The sequence below is a fragment of the Symsagittifera roscoffensis genome, chromosome 8 (genome assembly GCF_963678635.1).
Source record: "Symsagittifera roscoffensis chromosome 8, txSymRosc1.1, whole genome shotgun sequence".
Classification (NCBI taxonomy): Eukaryota; Metazoa; Xenacoelomorpha; order Acoela; family Convolutidae; genus Symsagittifera; species Symsagittifera roscoffensis.
Genome location: NC_087069.1, coordinates 26,581,327 through 26,606,119, shown reverse-complemented (window position 1 = coordinate 26,606,119; position 24,793 = coordinate 26,581,327). Strand labels below are relative to the sequence as shown.

Genomic DNA, 24,793 nt, shown 5'->3' with positions numbered 1-24,793 from the left:
TAACCACCCACGCTCACCAGGTTGTCATACTTAGTTGATTTAGTTCAGTTAATTGTAGATTTATTTCAGTTAAATTTGCCTGAAGTTTTTTTCCTATATTTGTTGGCTTACCTGTAGATAAGAATCATTTATATACGATGAATCAGCTCTTTGATCATTGGCTCCATTGCCATTCTCATATATCCATTTTGCCTTGATCGTACCGCCGTGTTCAACAGTTTGTTTCAACATCAGATTCTGGCATTTTTTTTTGAGAAGTCCTGAGAACTGTGGAACTGCAATAAGTTTTTTACAATGAATTTTTTTTGTTTCAAAAAAATAAAAGTATGTGCTGAAATCTAGATTTTGATAAATGAACTGCGGAAATTTTGTTGTCAAAATTGGAACAGTTTTTGCTCAGGCCATTCGATATTAATTAACGCTTTGGCTTGAGACTGTTCTTTGTACAGTAGAATTGTTACTGCTGTGGTCATTGTTATTTTCAGGTCTCATGGTGTAATGGTTAGCACCATGGACTTTGAATCCAAAGATCCGAGTTCAAATCTCGTTGAGACCTGAACTTGATATTGTCGGCTATTCTTGAAGCATCAAGATTCATCTTCATGCACCTTAAAAAAGATTTTGAACAACTTATGAATCACATTTTTACGAAATTGATCACATAACCACCCACGCTCACCAGGTTGTCATACTTAGTTGATTTAGTTCAGTTAATTGTAGATTTATTTCAGTTAAATTTGCCTCACGTTTTTTCCTATAATTGTAGGCTTACCTGTAGATAAGAGTCATTCATTTACGATGAATCAGCTCTTTGATTATTGGCTTCATTGCCATTCTCATACATCAGTTTTTCCGACTCTAACCGTCGTGTTCAACAGTTTGTTTTGAACATCAGTTTTTGTTTTTTTTGAAAATTCCTGAGAACTCTGGAACTACAATAAGTTTTTTACAATGAGTTTTATTGTTCAAAAAATAAAATGAAATCTAGATTTTGATAAATGAGTCGCTGACATTTTGTTCTCAAAAATGAAACAGTTTTTGCTCTGGCTATTCGATATTAATTAACGCTGTGGCTTGAGACTGTTCTTTATACAGTAGAATTGTTGCTGCTGTGGTAATCGAGATTATCGGGTCTCATGTTATATTGGTCAGCACCTGGGACTCTGAATCCAAAGATCTGAGTTAAAATCTCGGTGAAACCAGAACGTGGTTTTGTCGGCTATTCTTGAAACATCAAGATTCATCTTCATGCAAAAGTTTTTTTAGACAACTAATGAATCACAGTTTTGTGAAATTGATCACATAACCACCCACGCTCACCAGGTTGTCATACTTAGTTGATTTAGTTCAGTTAATTGTAGATTTATTTCAGTTAAATTTGCCTGAAGTTTTTTTCCTATATTTGTTGGCTTACCTGTAGATAAGAATCATTTATATACGATGAATCAGCTCTTTGATCATTGGCTCCATTGCCATTCTCATATATCCATTTTGCCTTGATCGTACCGCCGTGTTCAACAGTTTGTTTGAACATCAGATTCTGGCATTTTTTTTTTGAGAAGTCCTGAGAACTGTGGAACTGCAATAAGTTTTTTACAATGATTTTTTTTGTTTCAAAAAAATAAAAGTATGTGCTGAAATCTAGATTTTGATAAATGAACTGCGGAAATTTTGTTGTCAAAATTGGAACAGTTTTTGCTCAGGCCATTCGATATTAATTAACGCTTTGGCTTGAGACTGTTCTTTGTACAGTAGAATTGTTACTGCTGTGGTGATTGTTATTTTTAGGTCTCATGGTGTAATGGTTGAATCCAAAGATCTGAGTTCCAATCTCGGTGAGACCTGAACTTGATATTGTCGGCTATTCTTGAAGCATCAAGATTCATCTTCATGCACCTTAAAAAAGATTTTGAACAACTTATGAATCACATTTTTACGAAATTGATCACATAACCACCCACGCTCACCAGGTTGTCATACTTAGTTGATTTAGTTCAGTTAATTGTAGATTTATTTCAGTTAAATTTGCCTCACGTTTTTTCCTATAATTGTAGGCTTACCTGTAGATAAGAGTCATTCATTTACGATGAATCAGCTCTTTGATTATTGGCTTCATTGCCATTCTCATACATCAATTTTTCCGACTCTAACCGTCGTGTTCAACAGTTTGTTTTGAACATCAGTTTTTGGTTTTTTTTTGAAAATTCCTGAGAACTCTGGAACTACAATAAGTTTTTTACAATGAGTTTTATTGTTCAAAAAATAAAATGAAATCTAGATTTTGATAAATGAGTCGCTGACATTTTGTTCTCAAAAATGAAACAGTTTTTGCTCTGGCTATTCGATATTAATTAACGCTGTGGCTTGAGACTGTTCTTTATACAGTAGAATTGTTGCTGCTGTGGTAATCGAGATTATCGGGTCTCATGTTATATTGGTCAGCACCTGGGACTCTGAATCCAAAGATCTGAGTTAAAATCTCGGTGAAACCAGAACGTGGTTTTGTCGGCTATTCTTGAAACATCAAGATTCATCTTCATGCAAAAGTTTTTTTAGACAACTAATGAATCACAGTTTTGTGAAATTGATCACATAACCACCCACGCTCACCAAGTTGTCATACTTCGTTGATTTAGTTCATTTAATTGTAGATTTGTTTCAGTCAAATTTGCCTAAAGTTTTTTCCTATATTTGTTTTAGGCTTACTTGTAGATAAGAATCTTTTTTTTTTAACGATGAATCAGCTATTTGATTATTGGCTCCATTGCCATTCCAATATATCCATTTTGCCTTTATCGTACCGACGTGTTCAACAGTTTGTTTGAACATCGGTTTCTGGCATTTTTTTTGAAAAGTCCTGCGAACTGTGGAACTAAAATAAGTTTTTTACAATGAGTTTTATTGTTTCAAAAAAATAAAAGTATGTGCTGAAATCTAGATTTTGATAAATGAATAGCGGAAATTTTGTTTCCAAATTTGGAATAGTTTGTGCTCTGACTTTTCAATATTAATTAACGCTTTGGCTTAAGACTGTTCCTTGTACAGTAGAATTGTTGCTGCTGTGTTAATTCTCAATTTCAGGTCTCATGGTGTAATGGTTAGCACCTTGGACTCTGAATCCAAATATCCGAGTTCAAATCTCGGTGAGACCTGAACGTGATTTTGTCGGCTATTCTTGAAACATCAAGATTCATCTTCATGCACTTAAAAAAGATTTTAGACAACTAATGAATCACAGTTTTGTGAAATTGATCACACAACCACCCACGCTCACCAGGTTGTCATATTTAGTTGATTTAGCTCAGTTAATTGTAGATTTATTTCAGTTGATTTTGCCTCAAGTTTTTTCCTATATTTGTAAGCTTAGCTGTAGATAAGAATCAGTTATTTACGATGAATCAGCTCTTTGATTTTTGGCTCCATTGCCATTCTCATATATCCATTTTTCCTTGATCGTACCGACGTGTTCAACAGTTTGTTTGAACATCAGATATTGGCTTTTTTTTTGAAAAGTCCTGAGAACTGTGGAACCACAATAAGTTTTTTACAATGAGTTTAATTGTTTAAAAAAAAAGAAGTTTGTGCTGAAATCTAGATTTTGATGAATGAATGGCGGACGTTTTGTTGTACCGACGTGTTCAATAAATTGTAATTTTCAGGTCTCATGGTGTAATGGTTAGAACCTTGGACTCTGACTCCAAAGATCCGAGTTCAAACCTCGGTGAGACCTGAACGTGATTTTGTCGGCTGTTGTTGAAGCATCAAGATTCGTCTTCATGCACCTAAAAAATATTTTGAACAACTTATGAATCACAGTTTTACGAAATTGATCACATAAAACCACCCACGCTTACCAGATTGTCACACAGCTTAGGTTTAGTTCAGTTAATTGTGGATTGGTTTCAATTAATTTTGCTCCAAGTTTTTCTAATAGCTGTAGATAAGAATAATTTATTTACGATGAATCAGCTTTTTGATTATTGGATTCCTTGCCATTCTCATATATCCTTTTTCCCTTGGTTGTACCAACGTGTTCAACAAATTGTTCGAACATCACATCTTGTCATTTTTTTGAAATGTCCTGAGCACTGGGAAACTACAACATAAGTTTTTCACAACGAGTCTTATTGTGTTTAAAAAGTAAAAGTCTGTGCCGAAATCTAGGTTTTGATAAATGATCTGCGGACAATTTGTTTTAAAAAATTGAACAGTTTTTGCTCAGGCTGTTTGATGTTAATTAACGCATTACCTTGAGACTGTTCTTTATAATGTAGAAATTGTTGCTGCTGTGATAATCGGCAATATCGGGTCTCATGGTACATTGGTTAGCACCTTGGATTCTGAATTGAAAGATCTGAAATGAAATCTCGGTGAAATCTGAACATGATTTTGTCGGCTATTCTTGAAACATCAAGATTCATCTTCATGCACTTAAAAAAAGATTTTAGACAACTAATGAATCACAGGCTCCATTGCCATTCTCATATATCCATTTTGCCTTGATCGTACCGCCGTGTTCAACAGTTTGTTTGAACATCAGATTCTGGCATTTTTTTTGAGAAGTCCTGAGAACTGTGAAACTGCAATAAGTTTTTTACAATGAATTTTTTTGTTTCAAGTATGTGCTGAAATCTAGATTTTGATAAATGAACTGCGGAAATTTTGTTGTCAAAATTGGAACAGTTTTTGATCAGGCTATTCGATATTAATTAACGCTTTGGCTTGAGACTGTTCTTTGTAAAGTAGAATTGTTACTGCTGTGGTGATTGTTATTTTTAGGTCTCATGGTGTAATGGTTGAATCCAAAGATCTGAGTTCCAATCTCGGTGAGACCTGAACGTGATTTTGTCGTCTATTCTTGAAGCATCAAGTTCATCTTGATGCACCTTAAGAAAGATTTTGAACAACTTATGAATCACAGTTTTACGAAATTGATCACATACTCACCCACGCTCACCAGATTTTCACACATTTTTTAGATTTAGTTCAGTTAGCTGTGGATTTATTTCATTTAATTTTGCTCCAAGTTTTTCTATTAGTAGGCCTAGCTGAAGAAACGAATCATTTACTTACGATGAATCAGCTCTTTGATTATTGACTTCATTGCTATTCTCATCTATTCGTTTTCCCTTGATCGTACCGACGTGTTCAACAAATTGTTTCAACATCAGTTCCCAGCATTTTTTTTGAAAAATCCTGAGAACTGTGATATTGCAAAATAAGTTTGTCACAATGAGTTTGATTGTATCAACAAAGTAAAAATTCTGTGCCAAAATCTAGATTTTGATAAATGAACTGCGGAAAATTGTTTTCAAAATCGGAACAGTTGTTGCTCAGGCTATTTGATGATAATTAACGCTTTACCTTGAGACTTGTCTTTTTACAGTAGCAACTGTAAACTGTGGTAATCGTCAGTATCAGGTCTCGTGGTGTAATGGTTAGCACCTTGGACTCTGAAGCGATAGATCCGAGTTCAAATCTCGGTGAGAACTGAATGTGATTGGGTCGGCTTTTCCTGAAACAACGAGAATCAGCTTCTTGCACCTGAAAAAAGATTTTAGACAATTAATGAATCACAGTTTTATAAAGTTGATCACATAACCACGCACGCTCATCAGATTGTCATAATTATTTGAATTAAACAGATAAGACTGCTTCATGTTTTTATTCTAATAGTAGGCCTTGCTGTAGATAAGAGTCAATTTTTACGATGAATCAGCTTTTAGGTTATTGCGTTTCTCGTATAATAATTTTCCCTTGATTGTACCATTGTGTTTAACGAATTGTTTAATTATCAGTTGATGTCCTCCTTTTTGAAAAGTCCTGAAAACTGTGGAACTACCAATAAGTTTTTTAACGACGAGTTCTTCTCTATCAAATTTTTAAAATTCTGTGCCAAAATGTAAATTTTAATAAATGAACTCCAGTTATTTTAATTTCCACATTGGAAATTTTTGTTTGGGCTGTTCAGTTTTAAATAACGTTTTGCTATGAGAGTGCTCATTGTAAAGTAGTAACTGTTACTGCTCTGGTAATTGTAAGTATCATGTTTTATGGTATAATGCTAAGCACGTTGGACTCTGAATTCAAAGATCCGAGTTCAAATATCGGTGATATTCTTGTTTTCTAATTGTTGGCCTTGCTGTAGATAAGAAACATTTATTTACAATGAATCAGCTCTGTTGCCGCTTCTCATATATCCATTTTCCCTTGATTGTACCGACGTGTTCAACAAAATTTAATAACATCATTTCTTGTCATTTTTTAAAGTCCTGAGAATTGTGAAACTATAAAATAAGTTTTCCACAATGGGTTTTATTGTTTCAAAAAATTAAAAGTAAGTGCTGAAATCTAGACTTTGATAAATGAACTGCGGAAATTTTGTTGTCAAAATTGGAACAGTTTTTGCTCAGGCTATTCGATATTAATTAAAGCTTTGGCTTGAGACTAATCTTGGTACAGTAGAATTGTTGCTGCTGTGGTGATTGTTATTTTTAGGTCTCATGGTAAAATGGTTAGCACCTTGGAATCTGAATCCAAAGATCCGAGTTCAAATCTCGGTGAGACCTGTCGGCAAATCTTGAAGCATCAAGATTCATCTTCATGCACCTTGAAAATGATTTTGAACAACTTATGAATCACAGTTTTACGAAATTGATCACATAACCACCCACGCTCACCAGGTTGTCATACTTAGTTGATTTAGTTCAGTTAATTGTAGATTTATTTCAGTTAAATTTGCCTCAAGTTTTTTCCTGTAATTGTAGGCTTCACTGTAGATAAGAGTCATTTATTTACGATGAATTAGCTCTTTGATTATTGGCTTCATTGCCATTCTCATACATCCATTTTTCCGACTCTAACCGTCGTGTTGAACAGTTTGTTTGAACATCAAATTTTGGCTTTTTTTGAAAGTTCCTGAGAACTGTGGATCTACAATAAGTTTTTTACAATGAGTTTTATTGTTTCAAAAAAAAAATTATGTGCTGAAATCTAGATTTTGATACATGAAGGGCTGACGTTTTATTTCCAAAAATGAAAGAGTTTTTGCTCTGGCTATTCGATACTAATGAACGCTGTGGCTTGAGACTGTCCTTTACAGTAGAATTGTTGCTGCTGTGGTAATCGAGATTATCGGGTCTCATGGTATGTTGGTCAGCACCTGGGACTCTGAATCCAAAGATCTGAGTTGAAATCTCGGTGAAACCTGAACGTGGTTTTGTCGGCTATTCTTGAAACATCAAGATTCATCTTCATGCAAAAAATTATTTTAGACAACTAATGAATCACAGTTTTGTGAAATTGATCACATAACCACCCACGCTCACCAGGTTGTCATACTTAGTTGATTTAGTTCAGTTAATTGTAGATTTATTTCAGTTAAATTTGCCTGAAGTTTTTTTCCTGTAATTGTAGGCTGACCTCTAGATAAGAATCATTTATTTACGATGATTCAGCTTTTTGATTACTGGCTCCATTGCCATTCTCATATATCCATTTTCCTTGATCGTACCGACGTGTTCAACAGTTTGTTTGAACATCAGATTTTGCATTTTTCTTGAAAAGTCCTGAGAACTGTGGAACTGCAATAAGTTTTTTACAATGAATTTTTTTGTTTCAAAAAAATAAAATTATGTGCTGAAATATAGATTTTGATAAATGAATCGCTGACATTTTGTTTACAAAAATGAAACAGTTTTTGCTCTGGCTATTCGATATTAATTAACGCTTTGGCTTGAGACTGTTCTTTGTACAGTAGAATTGTTACTGCTGTGGTGATTGATATTTTCAGGTCTCATGGTGTAATGGTTAGCACCTTGGACTCTGAATCCAAAGATCCGAGTTCAAATCTCGGTGAAACCTGAACGTGATTTTGTCGGCTATTATTGAGGCATCAAGATACATCTTCATGCACCTTAAGAAAAATTTTGAACAACTTATGAATCCCAGTTTTGCGAAATTGATCACATAACCACCCACGCTCACCAGGTTGTCATACTTAGTTGATTTAGTTCAGTTAATTGTAGATTTATTTCAGTTAATTTTGCCTCAATTTTTTCCTATCATTGTAGGCTTACCTGTAGATAAAAGTCATTTATTTACGATGAATCAGCTCTTTGATTATTGGCTTCATTGCCATTCTCATACATCCATTTTTCCGACTCTAACCGTCGTGTTCAACAGTTTGTTTGAACATCAGTTTTTGGTTTTTTTTTTGAAAATTCCTGAGAACTCTGGAACTACAATAAGTTTTTTACAATGAGGTTTATTGTTCAAAAAATAAAATTATGTGCTGAAATATAGATTTTGATAAATGAATCGCTGACATTTTGTTTCAAAAAATGAAACAGTTTTTGCTCTGGCTATTCGATATTAATTAACGCTGTGGCTTGAGACTGTTCTTTATACAGTAGAATTGTTGCTGCTGTGGTAATCGAGATTATCGGGTCTCATGGTATGTTGGTCAGCACCTGGGACTCTGAATCCAAAGATCTGAGTTGAAATCTCGGTGAAACCTGAACGTGGTTTTGTCGGCTATTCTTGAAACATCAAGATTCATCTTCATGCAAAAATTTATTTTAGACAACTAATGAATCACAGTGTGTCTTATTGTTTTTAAAAAGTAAAAGTCTATGCCGAAGTCTATGTTTTGATAAATGATCTGCGGACAATTTGTTTTAAAAAATTGAACAGTTTTTGCTCAGGCTGTTTGATGTTAATTAACGCATTACCTTGAGACTGTTCTTTGTAATGTAGAAATTGTTGCTGCTGCGATAATCGAGATTATCGGGTCTCATGTTATATTGGTAAGCACCTGGGACGCTGAATCCTAAGATCTGAGTTGAAATCTCGGTGAAACCAGAACGTGGTTTTGTCGGCTATTCTTGAAACATCAAGATTCATCTTCATGCAAAAGTTTTTTTAGACAACTAATGAATCACAGTTTTGTGAAATTGATCACATAACCACCCACGCTCTCCAAGTTGTCATTTTTAGGTGATTTAGTTCAGTTAAATGTAGATTTGTTTCAGTCAAATTTGCCTAAAGTTTTTTCCTATATTTGTAGGCTTACCTGTAGATAAGAATCTTTTTTTTACGATGAATCAGCTATTTGATTCTTGGCTCCATTGCCATTCCAATATATCCATTTTGCCTTTATCGTACCGACGTGTTTGAACATCGGATTCTGGCATTTTTTTTGAAAAGTCCTGAGAACTGTGGAACTAAAATAAGTTTTTTACAATGAGTTTTATTGTTTCAAAAAAATAAAAGTATGTGCTGAAATCTAGATTTTGATAAATGAATGGCGGACATTTTGTTTCCAAATTTGGAATAGTTTGTGCTCTGACTTTTCAATATTAATGAACGCTTTGGCTTAAGACTGTTCCTTGTACAGTAGAATTGTTGCTGCTGTGGTAATTGTTGTGTTCAGGTCTAATGGTGTAATGGTTAGCACCTTGGACTCTGAAACCAAAGATCCGAGTTTAAACCTCGGTGAGACCTGAACGTGATTTTGTCGGCTGTTCTTGAAGCATCAAGATTCGTCTTCATGCACCTAAAATTATTTTGAACAACTTATGAATCACAGTTTTACGAATATGATCACATAACCACCCACGCTCACCAGATTGTCACACAGTTTAGGTTTAGTTCAGTTAATTGTGGATTTGTTTCAATTAATTTTGCTCCAAGTTTTTCTAATAGTAGGCCTAGCTGTAGATAAGAATCCTTTATTTACAATGAATCTGCTTTTTGATTATTGGATTTCTTGCCATTCTCATATATCCTTTTTCCCTTGATTGTTCCGACGTGTTCAACAAATTGTTCGAACATCACTTCTTGTTACTTTTTGGAAATGTGCTGAGCACTGGGAAACTACAATATAAGTTTTTCACAATGTGTCTTATTGTTTTTAAAAAGTAAAAGTCTATGCCGAAGTCTATGTTTTGATAAATGATCTGCGGACAATTTGTTTTAAAAAATTGAACAGTTTTTGCTCAGGCTGTTTGATGTTAATTAACGCATTACCTTGAGACTGTTCTTTGTAATGTAGAAATTGTTGCTGCTGCGATAATCGGGAATATCGGGTCTGATGGTATATTGGTTAGCACCCTGGATTCTGAATTCAAAGATCTGAGTTGAAATCTCGGTGAAATCTGAACATGATTTTGTCGGCTATTCTTGAAACATCAAGATTCATCTTCATGCACTTTAAAAAAGATTTTAGACAACTAATGAATCACAGTTTTGTGAAATTGATCACATAACCCCCCACGCTCACCAGGTTGTCTTATTTAGTTGATTTAATTGTAGATTTATTTCAGTTAAATTTGCCTCAAGTTTTTTCCTATAGTTGTAGGCTTAGCTGTAGATAAGAATCAGTTATTTACGATGAATCAGCTCTTTGATTATTGGCTCCATTGCCATTCTCATATTTTCATTTTTCCTTGATCATACCGACGTGTTCAACAGTTTGTTTGAACATCAGATTTTGGCATTGTTTTGAAAAGTCCTGAGAACTGTGGAACTACAGTAAGTTTTTTACAATGAGTTTTATTGTTTCAAAAAATAAAATTATGTGCTGAAATCTAGCTTTTGATAACCGAATGGCGGACATTTTGTTTACAAAAATGAAACAGTTTTTGCTCTGGCTATTCGATAATAATTAACGCTTTGGCTTCAGACTGTTCTTTGTGCAGTAGGAATTGTTGCTATTGTGGTAATTTAGTTTATCATTTCTCATGGCATAATGGACTCTGATTAGCACCTTGGACTCTGAATCGGAAGATCCGAGTACGAATCTCGGTGAGACCTGAACGTGATTTTGTCGGCTATTCTTGAAACATCAAGATTCATCTTCATGCACCTCAAATTATTCTAAACAACCTATGAATCTCAGTTTTATGAAATTGATCACATAACCACCCACGCTCACCAGGTTGTCATACTTAGTTGACTTAGATCAGTTAATTGTAAATTTATTTCAGTTAAATTTTCCTCAAGTTTTTTCTTATAATTGTAGGCTTACCTTTAGACAAGAATCAGTTATTTACGATGAATCAGCTCTTTGATCATTGGCTCCATTGCCATTTTCATATTTTCATTTTTCCTTGATCATACCGACGTGTTCAACAGTTTGTTTGAACATCAGATTTTGGCATTGTTTTGAAAAGTCCTGAGAACTGTGGAACTACAGTAAGTTTTTTACAATGAGTTTTATTGTTTCAAAAAAATAAAATTATGTGCTGAAATCTAGCTTTTGATAACCGAATGGCGGACATTTTGTTTACAAAAATGAAACAGTTTTTGCTCTGGCTGTTTGATGTTAATTAACGCATTACCTTGAGACTGTTCTTTGTAATGTAGAAATTGTTGCTGCTGCGATAATCGGGAATATCGGGTCTGATGGTATATTGGTTAGCACCCTGGATTCTGAATTCAAAGATCTGAGTTGAAATCTCGGTGAAATCTGAACATGATTTTGTCGGCTATTCTTGAAACATCAAGATTCATCTTCATGCACTTTAAAAAAGATTTTAGACAACTAATGAATCACAGTTTTGTGAAATTGATCACATAACCCCCCACGCTCACCAGGTTGTCTTATTTAGTTGATTTAATTGTAGATTTATTTCAGTTAAATTTGCCTCAAGTTTTTTCCTATAGTTGTAGGCTTAGCTGTAGATAAGAATCAGTTATTTACGATGAATCAGCTCTTTGATTATTGGCTCCATTGCCATTCTCATATTTTCATTTTTCCTTGATCATACCGACGTGTTCAACAGTTTGTTTGAACATCAGATTTTGGCATTGTTTTGAAAATTCCTGAGAACTGTGGAACTACAGTAAGTTTTTTACAATGAGTTTTATTGTTTCAAAAAATAAAATTATGTGCTGAAATCTAGCTTTTGATAACCGAATGGCGGACATTTTGTTTACAAAAATGAACCAGTTTTTGCTCTGGATATTCGATAATAATTAACGCTTTGGCTTCAGACTGTTCTTTGTGCAGTAGGAATTGTTGCTATTGTGGTAATTTAGTTTATCATTTCTCATGGCATAATGGACTCTGATTAGCACCTTGGACTCTGAATCGGAAGATCCGAGTACGAATCTCGACGAGACCTGAACGTGATTTTGTCGGCTATTCTTGAAACATCAAGATTCATCTTCATGCACCTCAAATTATTCTAAACAACCTATGAATCTCAGTTTTATGAAATTGATCACATAACCACCCACGCTCACCAGGTTGTCATACTTAGTTGACTTAGATCAGTTAATTGTAAATTTATTTCAGTTAAATTTTCCTCAAGTTTTTTCTTATAATTGTAGGCTTACCTTTAGACAAGAATCAGTTATTTACGATGAATCAGCTCTTTGATCATTGGCTCCATTGCCATTTTCATATTTTCATTTTTCCTTGATCATACCGACGTGTTCAACAGTTTGTTTGAACATCAGATTTTGGCATTGTTTTGAAAAGTCCTGAGAACTGTGGAACTACAGTAAGTTTTTTACAATGAGTTTTATTGTTTCAAAAAAAATAAAATTATGTGCTGAAATCTAGCTTTTGATAACCGAATGGCGGACATTTTGTTTACAAAAATGAAACAGTTTTTGCTCTGGCTGTTTGATGTTAATTAACGCATTACCTTGAGACTGTTCTTTGTAATGTAGAAATTGTTGCTGCTGCGATAATCGGGAATATCGGGTCTGATGGTATATTGGTTAGCACCCTGGATTCTGAATTCAAAGATCTGAGTTGAAATCTCGGTGAAATCTGAACATGATTTTGTCGGCTATTCTTGAAACATCAAGATTCATCTTCATGCACTTTAAAAAAGATTTTAGACAACTAATGAATCACAGTTTTGTGAAATTGATCACATAACCCCCCACGCTCACCAGGTTGTCTTATTTAGTTGATTTAATTGTAGATTTATTTCAGTTAAATTTGCCTCAAGTTTTTTCCTATAGTTGTAGGCTTAGCTGTAGATAAGAATCAGTTATTTACGATGAATCAGCTCTTTGATTATTGGCTCCATTGCCATTCTCATATTTTCATTTTTCCTTGATCATACCGACGTGTTCAACAGTTTGTTTGAACATCAGATTTTGGCATTGTTTTGAAAAGTCCTGAGAACTGTGGAACTACAGTAAGTTTTTTACAATGAGTTTTATTGTTTCAAAAAAATAAAATTATGTGCTGAAATCTAGCTTTTGATAACCGAATGGCGGACATTTTGTTTACAAAAATGAAACAGTTTTTGCTCTGGCTATTCGATAATAATTAACGCTTTGGCTTCAGACTGTTCTTTGTGCAGTAGGAATTGTTGCTATTGTGGTAATTTAGTTTATCATTTCTCATGGCATAATGGACTCTGATTAGCACCTTGGACTCTGAATCGGAAGATCCGAGTACGAATCTCGGTGAGACCTGAACGTGATTTTGTCGGCTATTCTTGAAACATCAAGATTCATCTTCATGCACCTCAAATTATTCTAAACAACCTATGAATCTCAGTTTTATGAAATTGATCACATAACCACCCACGCTCACCAGGTTGTCATACTTAGTTGACTTAGTTCAGTTAATTGTAAATTTATTTCAGTTAAATTTTCCTCAAGTTTTTTCTTATAATTGTAGGCTTACCTTTAGACAAGAATCAGTTATTTACGATGAATCAGCTCTTTGATCATTGGCTCCATTGCCATTTTCATATATCCCTTTTTCCTTGATTGTACCGACGTGTTCAACAATTTGTTTGAACATCAGATTTTGGAATTTTTTTGAAAAGTCCTGAGAGCTGTGGAACTACAATAAGTTTTTTACAATGAGTTTTATTTTTTCAAAAAAAAAGAAGTTTGTGCTGATCTAGATTTTAATAAATGAATGGCGGACATTTTGTTTCCAAAATTGAAACAGTTTTTGCTCTGACTATTCGATATTATTTAACGCTGTTGCTTGAGACTGTTCTTTGTACAGTAGAATTGTTGCTGCTGTGGTAGTTGTTAATTTCAGGTCTAATGGTGTAATGGTTAGCACCTTGGACTCTGAATCCAAAGATCCGAAGTCAAATCTCGGTGAGACCTGAACGTGAGTTTGTTGGCTTTTCTTGAAGCATCAGGATTCATCTTCATGCAACTGAAAAAAAAATTGAACAACTTATGAATCACAGTTTTACGAAATTGATCACCTAACCACCCACGCTTACCAGATTGTCTCACATTTTAGATTTAGTTCAGTTAACTGTGGATTTTTTTCATTTAATTTTGCTCCAAGTTTTTCTAATAGTAGGCCTAGCTGTAGATAAAAATTATTTACTTACGATGAATCAGCTCTTTGATTATTGGATTCCTCGCCATTCTCCTATATCCTCTTTCTCTCGATTGTACCGACGTGTTCAATAAATTGTTAGTTTCAGGTCTCATGGTGTAATGGTTAGCACCTTGGACTGAATCTAAAGATTGGAGTTCTAATCTTTGAAAGACCTGAATGTGATTTTGTCGGCTTTTCTTGAAGCATCCAGTACTTCATGCACCTAAAAAAAAAGATTTTAAACAACTTATGAATCACAGTTTTACGAAATTGATCACATAAGCACCCACGCTCACCAGATTGTCACACAATTTAGATTTAGTTCAGTTAATTGTGGATTTATTTCAATTAACTTTGCTCCAAGTTTTTCTAATAGTTGGCCTAGCTGTAGATAAGAATCAGTTATTTACGATGAATCAGCTTTTTGATTATTGGATTCCTTGCCATTCTCATATATCCTTTTTCCCTTGATTGTACCGACGTGTTCAACAAATTGTTCGAACATCACTTCTTGTTATTTTTTTGAAATGTCCTGAGCACTGGGAAACTACAATATAAGTTTTTCACAATGAGTCTTATTGTGTTTAAAAAGTAAAAGTCTATGCCGAAATCTAGGTTTTGATAAATGATCTGCGGACAATTTGTTTTAAAAAATTGAACAGTTTTTGCTCAGGCTGTTTGATGTTAATTAACGCATTACCTTGAGACTGTTCTTTGTCATGTAGAAATTGTTGCTGCTGTGATAATCGTAAATATCGGGTCTGATGGTATATTGGTTAGCACCTTGGATTCTGAATTCAAAGATCTGAGTTGAAATCTCGGTGAAATCTGAACATGATTTTGTCGACTATTCTTGAAACATCAAGATTAATCTTCATGCACTTAAAAAAAGATTTTAGACAACTAATGAATCACAGTTTTGTGAAAATGGTCGCACAACCACCCACGCTCACCAGGTTGTCATTTTTAGTTGATTTAGCTCATTTAATTGTAGATTTATTTCAGTTAAATTTGCCTCAAGTTTTTTCCTATATTTGTAGGCTTACCTGTAGATAAGAATCAGTTATTTACGATGAATCAGCTCTTTGATTATTGTCTCCATTGCATTCTCATATATCCAATTTTCCTTGATCGTACCGACGTGTTCAACAGTTTGTTTGAACATCAGATTTTGGCATTTTTTTTGAAAAGTCCTGAGAACTGTGGAACCACAATAAGTTTCTTACAATTAATTTTATTGTTTCAAAAAAAGAAGTTTGTGCTGATATCTAGATTTTGATAATTGAATGGCGGACATTTTGTTTACAAAATTGAAACAGTTTTTGCTCTCGCTATTCGATATTATTTAACGCTGTGGCTTGAGACTGTTCTTTGTACAGTAGAATTGTTGCTGCTGTGGTAATTAACAATTTCAGGTCTTATGGTGTAATGGTTAGCACCTTGGACTCTGAATCCAAAGATCCGAGTTCAAATCTCGGTGAGAACTGAACGTGATTTTGTCGGCTATTCTTGAAACATCAAGATTCATCTTCATGCACTTAAAAAAGATTTTAGACAACTAATGAATCACTGTTTTGTGAAATTGATCACACAACCACCCACGCTCACCAGGTTGTCATATTTAGTTGATTTAGCTCAGTTAATTGTAGATTTATTTCAGTTAAATTTGCCTCAAGTTTTTTCCTATATTTGTAGGCTTACCTGTAGATAAGAATCAGTTATTTTCGATGAATCAGCTCTTTGATTCTTGGCTCCCTTGCCATTCTCATATACCCATTTTTCCTTGATCGTACCGACGTGTTCAACAGTTTGTTTGAACATCAGATTTTGGCATTTTCTTTTGAAAAGTCCTGAGAACTGTGGAACCACTAAGTTTTTTACAATGAATTTTATTGTTTCAAAAAAAGAAGTTTGTGCTGAAATCTAGATTTTGATAAATGAATGGCGGACATTTTGTTTCCAAAATTGAAACAGTTTTTGCTCTGGCTATTCGATATTATTTAACGCTGTGGCTTGAGACTGTTCTTTGTACAGTAGAATTGTTGCTGCTGTGGTAATTGTCAATTTCAGGTCTCATGGTGTAATGGTTAGCACCTTGGACTCTGAATCCAAAGATCCGAGTTCAAATCTCGGTGAGACCTGAACGTGATTTTGTAGGCTATTCTTGAAACATCAAGATTCATCTTCATGCACTTAAAAAAGATTTTAGACAACTAATGAATCACTGTTTTGTGAAATTGATCACACAACCACCCTTGCTCACCAGGTTGTCATATTTAGTTGATTTAGCTCAGTTAATTGTAGATTTATTTCAGTTAAATTTGCCTCAAGTTTTTTCCTATATTTGTAGGCTTACCTGTAGATAAGAATCAGTTATTTACGATGAATCAGCTTTTTGATTATTGGATTCCTTGCCATTCTCATATATCCTTTTTCCCTTGATTGTACCGACGTGTTCAACAAATAGTTCGAACATCACTTCTTGTTATTTTTTTTGAAATGTCCTGAGCACTGGAAAACTACAATATGAGTTTTTCACAATGAGTCTTATTGTGTTTAAAAAGTAAAAGTCTATGCCGAAATCTAGGTTTTGATAAATGATCTGCGGACAATTTGTTTTAAAAAATTGAACAGTTTTTGCTCAGGCTGTTTGATGTTAATTAACGCATTACCTTGAGACTGTTCTTTGTAATGTAGAAGTTGTTGCTGCTGTGATTATCGTAAATATCGGGTCTGATGGTATATTGGTTAGCACCTTGGATTCTGAATTCAAAGATCTGAGTTGAAATCTCGGTGAAATCTGAACATGATTTTGTCGGCTATTCTTGAAACATCAAGATTAATCTTCATGCACTTAAAAAAAGATTTTTGACAACTAATGAATCACAGTTTTGTGAAAATGATCACACAACCACCCACGCTCACCAGGTTGTCATATTTTGTTGGTTTAGCTCAGTTAATTGTAGATTTATTTCAGTTAAATTTGCCTCAAGTTTTCTCCTATATTTGTAGGCTTACCTGTAGATAAGAATCAGTTATTTACGTTGAATCAGCTCTTTGATTCTTGGCTCCATTGCCATTCTCATATATCCATTTTTCCTTGATCGTACCGACGTGTTCAACAGTTTGTTTGAACATCAGATTGTGGCATTTTTTTGAAAAGTCCTGAGAACTGTGGAACCACAATAAGTTTTTTACAATGAATTTTATTGTTTCAAAAAAAAGAAGTTGGTGCTGAAATCTAGATTTTGATAAATGAATGGCGGACATTTTGTTTCCAAAATTGAAACAATTTTTGCTCTGGCTATTCGATATTATTTAACGCTGTGGCTTGAGACTGTTCTTTGTACAATAGAATTGTTGCTGCTGTGGTAATTGGCAATTTCAGGTCTCATGGTGTAATGGTTAGCACCTTGGACTCTGAATCCAAAGATCCGAGTTCAAATCTCGGTGAGACCTGAACGTGATTTTGTCGGCTATTCTTGAAACATCAAGATTCATCTTCATGCACTTAAAAAAGATTTTAGAAAACTGATGAATCACAGTTTTGTGAAATTGATCACACAACCACCCACGCTCACCAGGTTGTCATATTTAGTTGATTTAGCTCAGTTAATTGTAGATTTATCTCAGTTGATTTTGCCTCAAGTTTTTTCCTATATTTGTAAGCTTACCTGTAGATAAGAATCAATTATTTACGATGAATCAGCTCTTTGATTTTTGGCTCCATTGCCATTCTCATATATCCATTTTTCCTTGATCGTACCGACGTGTTCAACAGTTTGTTTGAACATCAGTTTTTGGCATTTTTTTTTGAAAAGTCCTGAGAACTGTGGAACCACAATAAGTTTTTTACTATGAGTTTCATTGTTTAAAAAAGAGAAGTTTGTGCTGAAATCTAGATTTTGATAAATGAATGGCGGACATTTTGTTTCCAAAATTGAAACAATTTTTGCTCTGGCTATTCGATATTATTTAACGCTGTGGCTTGAGACTGTTCTTTGTACAATAGAATTGTTGCTGCTGTGGTAATTATCAATTTCAGGTCTGATGTTGTAATGGTTAGCACCTTGGACTCTGAATCCAAAGATCCGAGTTTAAATCTCAGTGACACCTGAACGTGATTTTGTCGGCTTTTCTTGAAACATCAAGATTCATCTTCATGCACCTAAAAATATTCTAAACAACCTATGAATCTCAGTCTTATGAAATTGATCACATAACCACCCACGCTCACCAGGTTGTCATACTTAGTTGACTTAGTTCAGTTAATTGTAGATTTATTTCAGTTGATTTTGCCTCAAGTTTTTTCCTATATTTGTAAGCTTACCTGTAGATAAGAATCAGTTATTTACGTTGAATCAGCTCTTTGATTCTTGGCTCCATTGCCATTCTCATATATCCATTTTTCCTTGATCGTACCGACGTGTTCAACAGTTTGTTTGAACATCAGATTTTGGCATTTTTTTTTGAAAAGTCCTGAGAACTGTGGAACCACAATAAGTTTTTTACAATGAGTTTCATTGTTTAAAAAAAAGAAGTTTGTGCTGAAATCTAGATTTTGATAAATGAATGGCGGACATTTTGTTTCCAAAATTGAAACAGTTTTTGCTCTGGCTATTCGATATTATTTAACGCTGTGGCTTGAGACTGTTCTTTGTACAGTAGATTTGTTGCTGCTGTGGTAATTGTAAATTTCAGGTCTGATGGTGTAATGGTTAGCACCTTGGACTCTGAATCCAAAGATCCGAGTTCAAATCTCGGTGAGACCTGAACTTGATTTTGTCGGCTTTTCTTGAAACATCAAGATTCATCTTCATGCACCTAAAAATATTCTAAACAACCTATGAATCTCAGTTTTATGAAATTGATCACATAACCACCCACGCTCACCAGGTTGTCATACTTGGTTGACTTAGTTCAGTTAATTTTAGATTAATTTCAGTTAATTTTGCCTCAAGTTTTTTTCCAATAATTGTAGGCATACCTGTAGATAAGTATCATTTATTTACGATGAATCAGCTCTTTGATTATTGGCTCCATTGCCATTCTCTTATCTATTCATTTATCCTTGATCGAACCGACGTGTTCAACAGTTTGTTTGAACATCAGATTTTGGCATTTTTTTGAAAAGTCCTGATAATTGTGGAACTACAATAATTTTTTTACAATGAGTTTTATTGTTTAAAAAAAAAGAAGTTTGTGCTGAAATCTAGATTTTGATAAATGAATGGCGGACATTTTGTTTCCAAAATTGAAACAGTTTTTGCTCTGGCTATTTGATATTATTTAACGCTGTGGCTTGAGACTGTTCTTTGTACAGTAGAATTGTTGCTGCTGTGGTAATTGTCAATTTCAGGTTTCATGGTGTAATGGTTAGCACCTTGGACTCTGAATCCTCGGTGAGACCTGAACGTGATTTTGTCGGCTATTCTTGAAACATCAAGATTCATCTTCATGCACTTAAAAAAGATTTTAGACAACTAATGAATCACAGTTTTGTGAAATTGATCACACAACCACCCACGCTCACCAGGTTGTCATATTTAGTTGATTTAGCTCAGTTAATTGTAGATTTATTTCAGTTGAATTTGCCTCAAGTTTTTTCCTATATTTGTAGGCTTACCTGTAGATAAGAATTAGTTATTTACGATGTATCAGCTCTTTGATTTTTGGCTCCATTGCCATTCTCATATATCCATTTTTCCTTGATCGTACCGACGTGTTCAACAGTTTGTTTGAACATCAGATTTTGGCTTTTTTTTAAAGTCCTGAGAACTGTGGAACCACAATAAGTTTTTTACAATGAGTTTTACAATCAATTTCAGGTCTGATGGTGTAATGGTTAGCACCTTGGACTCTGAATCCAAAGATCCGAGTTCAAATGTCGGTGAGACCTGAACGTGATTTTGTCGGATATTCTTGAAACATCAAGATTCATCTTCATGCACCTAAAAATATTCTAAACAACCTATGAATCTCAGTTTTATGAAATTGATCACATAAACACCCACGCTCACCAGGTTGCCATACTTAGTTGACTTAGTTCAGTTAATTTTGGATTAATTTCAGTTAATTTTGCCTCAAGTTTTTTTCCAATAATTGTAGGCATACCTGTAGATAAGTATCATTTATTTACGATGAATCAGCTCTTTGATTATTGGCTCCATTGCCATTCTCTTATTTATTCATTTCTCCTTGATCGAACCGACGTGTTCAACAGTTTGTTTGAACATCAGATTTTGGCTTTTTTTTGAAAAGTCCTGATAATTGTGGAACTACAATAATTTTTTTACAATGAGTTTTATTGTTTCAAAAAATTAAAAGTATGTGCTGAAATCTAGATTTTGATAAATGAATGGCTCACATTTTGTTTCCAAAAATGAATCAGTTTTTGCTCTGGCTATTCGATATTAATTAACGCTGTGGCTTGAGACTGTTCTTTGTACAGTAGAACTGTTGCTGCTGTGGTAATTGTCGTGGTCAGGTCTCTTGGTGAAATGGTTAGCACCTCGGACTTTGAATCCAAAGATACGAGTTCAAATCTCGGTGAGACCTGAACGTGATTTTGTCGGCTATTCTTGAAGCATCAAGATTCATCTTCATGCACCTAAAAATATTAAACAACCTATGAATATCAGTTTTATGAAATTGATCACATAACAACCCACGCTCACTAGGTTGTCATACTTAGTTGACTTAGTTCAGTTAATTTTAGATTAATTTCAGTTAATTTTGCCTCAAGTTTTTTTCCAATAATTGTAGGCATACCTGTAGATAAGTATCATCTGATTTACGATGAATCAGCTCATTGATTGTTGGCTGCATTGCCATTCTCATATATCCACTTCTCCTTGATCGTACCGACGTGTTCAACAGTTTGTTTGAACATCAGATTTTGGCGTTTTTTTGAAACGTTCTGAGAACTGTGGAACTACAGTAAGTTTTTTACAATGAGTTTTATTGTTTCAAAAAAAGAAGTTTGTGCTGAAATCTAGATTTTGATAAATGAATGGCGGACATTTTGTTTACAAAAATGAAACAGTTTATGCTCTGGCTATTCGATATTAATTAACGCTGTGGCTTGAGACTTCTTTGTACAGTAGAACTGTTGCTGCTGTGGTAATTGTCAGCTTCAGGTCTCAAGGTGTAATGGTTAGCACCTTGGACTCTGAATCCTAAGATACGAGTTCAAATCTCGGTGAGACCTGAACGTGATTTTGTCGGCTATTCTTGAAGCATCAAGATTCATCTTCATGCACCTAAAAGAAGTTTTTGGACAACTTATGAATCACAGTTATACGAAATTGATCACATACCATCACGCTCACCAGATTGTCACACATTTTAGATTTTATTCAGTTAATTGCGGATTTAATTCAATTAATTTTGCTCCAAGTGTTTCTATTAGTATGCCTAGCTAAAGTAAAGAATTTTTTACTTACGATGAATCAGCTTTTTGCTTATTGGATTCCTTGCCATTCTCATATATCCTTTTTCCCTTGATTGTACCGACGTGTTCAACAAATTGTTTGAACATCACTTCTTGCTGTCTTTTTGAAATGTCCTGAGCACTGGGAAACTACAATATAAGTTTTTCACAATGAATCTTATTGTGTTTAAAAAATAAAATCTAGGCCGAAATCTAGATTTTGATAAATGGTCTGCGGACAATTTGTTTTTAAAAATGGAACAGTTTTTGCTCAGGCTGTTTGATGTTAATTAACGCATTACCTTGAGTTTGTTCTTTGTAATGTAGAAATTGTTGCTGCTGTGATAATCGTAAATATCGGGTCTGATGGTATATTGGTTAGCACCTTGGATTCTGAATTCAAAGATCTGAGTTGAAATCTCGGTGAAATCTGAAAATGATTTTGTCGGCTATTCTTGAAACATCAAGATTCATCATCATGAAAAAAGTCTTTTTAGACAACTTATGAATCACAGTTTTGTGAAATTGATCACATAACCACCCACGCTCACCAGGTTGTCATACTTAGTTGATTTATCTCAGTATATTGTAGATTTATTTCAGTTAAATTTGCCTCAAGTTTTTTTCCTGTAATTGTAGGCTGACCTCTAGATAAGAATCATTTATTTACGATGATTCAGCTTTTTGATTACTGGCTCCATTGCCATTCTCATATATCCATTTTCCTTGATCGTACCGACGTGTTCAACAGTTTGTTTGAACATCAGATTTTGCATTTTTCTTGAAAAGTCCTGAGAACTGTGGAACTACAATAATTTTTTTACAATGAGTTTTATTGTTTCAGAAAAATAACCATCACATAACCATCCACGCTGACCAGGTTGTCATACTTAGTTGACTTAGTTCAGTTAATTTTAGATTATATTCAGTTAATTTTGCCTCAAGTTTTTTTCCAATAATTGTAGGCATACCTGTAGATAAGTATCATTTATTTACGTTGAATCAGTCCTTTGATTATTGGCTCCATATATCCATTTCTCCTTGATCGTACCGAGTTGTTCAACAGTTTGTTTGAACATCAGGTTTTGGCCTTTTTTTGAAAAGTCCTGATAATTGTGGAACTACAATAATTTTTTTACAATGAGTTTTATTGTTTCAGAAAAATAAAAGTATGTGCTGAAATCTAGATTTTGATAAATGAATGGCTGACATTTTGTTTCCAAAATTGAATCAGTTTTTGCTCTGGCTATTCGATATTAATTAACGCTGTGGCTTGAGACTGTTCTTTGTACAGTAGAACTGTTGCTGCGGTGGTAATTGTCATGTTCAGGTCTCATGGTGTAATGGTTAGCACCTTGGCCTCTGAATCCAAAGGTGAATGTTCAAATCTCGGTGAGACCTGAACGTGATTTTGTCGGCTATTCTTGAAGCATCAAGATTCATCTTCATGCACCTAAAAGAAGTTTTTGGACAACTTATGAATCACAGTTATACGAAATTGATCACATAACCATGACGCTCACCAGATTGTCACACTTTTTAGATTTTATTCAGTTAATTGCGGATTTATTTCAATTAATTTTGCTCCAAGTGTTTCTATTAGTAGGCCTAGCTAAAGTAAAGAATTTTTTACTTACGATGAATCAGCTTTTTGCTTATTGGATTCCTTGCCATTCTCATATATCCTTTTTCCCTTGATTGTACCGACGTGTTCAACAAATTGTTTGAACATCACTTCTTGCTGTCTTTTTGAAATGTCCTGAGCACTGGGAAACAAAAAGATTCATTGTGAAAAACTTATATTGTAGTGTTTAAAAAATAAAATCTAGGCCGAAATCTAGATTTTGATAAATGGTCTGCGGACAATTTGTTTTTAAAAATGGAACAGTTTTTGCTCAGGCTGTTTGATGTTAATTAACGCATTACCTTGAGTTTGTTCTTTGTAATGTAGAAATTGTTGCTGCTGTGATAATCGTAAATATCGGGTCTGATGGTATATTGGTTAGCACCTTGGATTCTGAATTCAAAGATCTGAGTTGAAATCTCGGTGAAATCTGAAAATGATTTTGTCGGCTATTCTTGAAACATCAAGATTCATCATCATGAAAAAAGTCTTTTTAGACAACTTATGAATCACAGTTTTGTGAAATTGATCACATAACCACCCACGCTCACCAGGTTGTCATACTTAGTTGATTTATCTCAGTATATTGTAGATTTATTTCAGTTAAATTTGCCTCAAGTTTTTTTCCTGTAATTGTAGGCTGACCTCTAGATAAGAATCATTTATTTACGATGATTCAGCTTTTTGATTACTGGCTCCATTGCCATTCTCATATATCCATTTTCCTTGATCGTACCGACGTGTTCAACAGTTTGTTTGAACATCAGATTTTGCATTTTTCTTGAAAAGTCCTGAGAACTGTGGAACTACAATAAGTTTTTTACAATGAATTTTTTTGTTTCAAAAAAATAAAAGTATGTTCTGAAATCTAGATTTTGATAAATGAATGGCTGACATTTTGTTTCCAAAAATGAATCAGTTTTTGCTCTGGCTATTCGATATTAATTAACGCTGTGGCTTGAGACTGTTCTTTGTACAGTAGAACTGTTGCTGCTGTGGTAATTGTCATGTTCAGGTCTCTTGGTGTAATGGTTAGCACCTTGGACTTTGAATCCAAAGATACGAGTTCAAATCTCGGTGAGACCTGAACGTGATTTTGTCGGCTATTCTTGAAGCATCAAGATTCATCTTCATGCACCTAAAAAAAGTTTTTGGACAACTTATGAATCACAGTTATACGAAATTGATCACATAACCACCCACGCTCACCAGATTATCACACATTTTAGATTTAGTTCAGTTAATTGTGGATTTATTTCAATTAATTTTGCTCCAAGTTTTTCTATTAGTAGGCCTAGCTAAAGAAAAGAATTTTTTGCTTACGATGAATCAGCTTTTTGCTTATTGGATTCCTTGCCATTCTCATATATCCTTTTTCCCTTGATTGTACCGACGTGTTCAACAAATTGTTTGA

At 34.1% G+C, this 24,793-nt stretch overlaps 1 protein-coding gene and 8 non-coding genes across 9 annotated transcripts in view; all 9 read left to right on the top strand.

The window, feature by feature from the left end:
- The window catches only part of LOC134853716 (vinculin-like), a 325,677-nt gene that overhangs the window by 166,694 nt on the left and 134,190 nt on the right, over positions 1-24,793 (top strand). The window lies entirely within an intron of this gene.
- On the top strand, positions 3,081-3,152 carry Trnaq-cug (transfer RNA glutamine (anticodon CUG)). Its single transcript has one exon. It is a non-coding gene; the product is annotated as a tRNA-Gln (tRNA).
- Trnaq-cug (transfer RNA glutamine (anticodon CUG)) lies at positions 3,659-3,730 on the top strand. The gene has a single exon. It is a non-coding gene; the product is annotated as a tRNA-Gln (tRNA).
- On the top strand, positions 7,792-7,863 carry Trnaq-cug (transfer RNA glutamine (anticodon CUG)). Its single transcript has one exon. It is a non-coding gene; the product is annotated as a tRNA-Gln (tRNA).
- Positions 15,738-15,809, top strand: Trnaq-cug (transfer RNA glutamine (anticodon CUG)). The gene has a single exon. It is a non-coding gene; the product is annotated as a tRNA-Gln (tRNA).
- Positions 16,393-16,464, top strand: Trnaq-cug (transfer RNA glutamine (anticodon CUG)). Its single transcript has one exon. It is a non-coding gene; the product is annotated as a tRNA-Gln (tRNA).
- On the top strand, positions 17,711-17,782 carry Trnaq-cug (transfer RNA glutamine (anticodon CUG)). Its single transcript has one exon. It is a non-coding gene; the product is annotated as a tRNA-Gln (tRNA).
- Trnaq-cug (transfer RNA glutamine (anticodon CUG)) lies at positions 19,024-19,095 on the top strand. The gene has a single exon. It is a non-coding gene; the product is annotated as a tRNA-Gln (tRNA).
- Trnaq-cug (transfer RNA glutamine (anticodon CUG)) lies at positions 20,151-20,222 on the top strand. Its single transcript has one exon. It is a non-coding gene; the product is annotated as a tRNA-Gln (tRNA).